General features: G+C 42.3%; 1 pseudogene; it reads right to left on the bottom strand.

The window, feature by feature from the left end:
- Positions 1-206: 206 nt before the first annotated feature.
- On the bottom strand, positions 207-1,333 carry LOC143336719 (interferon-induced GTP-binding protein Mx-like; annotated as a pseudogene).
- Positions 1,334-2,223: the final 890 nt, after the last annotated feature.

Genomic DNA, 2,223 nt, shown 5'->3' with positions numbered 1-2,223 from the left:
ACAGGTGCACCCACTAGCTCCTGATGCACATGAGGCCTGTGACCTGGATCTTTCCATAACACTACTCTGGGCCAGCTGACTGAACACCTTCCAGCATTTGGAAGAACCAGAAATACAAGAAGATGCAGCAACAAGACCTCTACTCGGCACTCCATGTGTGGCTGTATGATTTAAGCAAAGACACATTCAATCTGTCCTATGTTCAATCATATATCTCCAATGTCCTTGAGTCTCTTGACAGCTGGTTCTTCTCGCTGTTTGGTTTGCTTCTTGACCATAAACTCAAAGGTCTTGTCGTTGATGAAGACTGGCAGTTCTCTCCCACGGTACCTCTCTTCATACTTCTCCACCTCTCTCACAATCTTCTTGTTAACTGCAATACAGCAACACATGTTTCAAAGTCCCGCTGATAGACAGCTGTAGACCACATCAAAATGCTACACTCACAGTTTTCTCCTGAGCGGTCAAAGTGGCCAATCCACTTCCCGAACTCTCTCCTGAGCATAGAAAAGATGTTGAGCCTGTCTTCCACAGGCTTCCAGGTTCCTCTCCTATAGTCAGACTGATGGCATCCTGAGTGAAAGCTGTCACTTTCTGCGGCACACACGACAGCAGACACAGCTGTTTACAGGTGTTTTCTGTTTATTCAGCAAATATTTAAAATTCATACATGGTGGTGAGCATTTGTATTTGTAGCCCGGTAAATGTGATGTAGAGAGTGGGAGCTCACGTCAATGAGAAACACAAGTCTCTCAGCTGTATCAGATGGGGGTCCATTGCCATATCTCTCAAGCTCTGCACGAGTCTGCGCTAGTTTCTCCTCTATTTGCTCTTCCAGTTGAGGCAGAGATTTCTGCAAATCACGCAGGGGTTAAAACTTAAACGCCTGAAGCAAACAAAGTAAGGTATAGTAAACCCTTTCGGTCATGCAGTAAGAAGTCACCTCACTATGATGTACCTGCTCAAGTGTGAGTTTCTCAGCCAGTTTGGGAACAGTGGCATGGCCTTCATTGTAGAGAGTGCTATGGCAGTGCTATGGTGTTTTTTTCTAGCATCGCTTTTGGTTTTGGTTTTTGTACTGGTGGATTTTTGGTTGCCTCTATTCTGGTTAAATAAATTACTTGAACTGTTTTTGCTCAGCCTATTTTGTCAAGTCTGCACTTTTGGCTTCACGCCTTATTTTTTTCTTGCTCGATGAGCACAAATTATAACACACTATGGAGCATCAAGCATGATAAATCCTTTCCTCAGCTACTGGATTGGAGAAGATGAGGTCAATGAGGTCAATGTAGGGATGCATCTTCTCCTCATACTGCTGGTTCAGAGTGTTCATGATGATGACTTCATGTCTACTGCTGAGAAATTGTGTTTAAAAATGAGCAAACCTGCTGGAGAAAAGTCCTTTTCTCTGATATGAGACTCGTCCGTGTGGACCGAACAGCTGCAGCCACGGAGTGTTTCGAATGGAAGCTGAACTGATACCGCACGTGCAGCCATCTGACGGCGCCGACCTCGTGGGTGGTTGACTCAGCGGTTGGCCTGACATTCTGCCATCAGAGATTGTGATTGAACACAAAGTGATCTACGCCTGCTCCGTAATGATCAGAACAACAATCACTGCAATCCCTGCATTAAGTCTGTAATCCAGCCAGCTGAGACACGAGACTTGTTCGTATAAAGCACTCCATCTAGTGGAGTTAACAGGCCACTGAAAAACAGGTGACTGTGATTGAATATTAAATTACCAGGCAGGCTTGCAAACATTGAAAATGTTAATATCAGAATAAGACTGCGACCATAGCGGAGGAAACTTTGTGATTGAATATAAATGACCTGAAATCATTTTTAGTCCTCCAGACAGTGTGTGCTGTTTATACATCTATATTGTGTGTCTTTTCCTCAAAGCATGTGTATTTTAATCAGTGATTATTTTATCACATTAACTTAATCTGTAAGAATACTGCTTTTAAAGAAATCTTCAGAACAAACTATAAAAGTAGCACTTAAGGAAGAAATTACAAATTATAGCAGAAATAGAAAGAATCATGGTGGGAATGATTTTGTTATAATGTTGTCTTAACACTAACATCATCAGACTTTAACAGATTTGACTGGATTGCCTGTATATGTGAGATTTCAGAAATTATTTGAGCTGTTGTTGGGTGCTAAATTCAGCATACCATGGCCTCACATTACATGGACTTTGACTTTTACACCGGTTTT

This window comes from Chaetodon auriga, chromosome 18, assembly GCF_051107435.1.
Source record: "Chaetodon auriga isolate fChaAug3 chromosome 18, fChaAug3.hap1, whole genome shotgun sequence".
Lineage (NCBI taxonomy): Eukaryota > Metazoa > Chordata > Actinopteri > Chaetodontiformes > Chaetodontidae > Chaetodon > Chaetodon auriga.
This window is presented reverse-complemented; position numbering and strand designations above follow the sequence as displayed.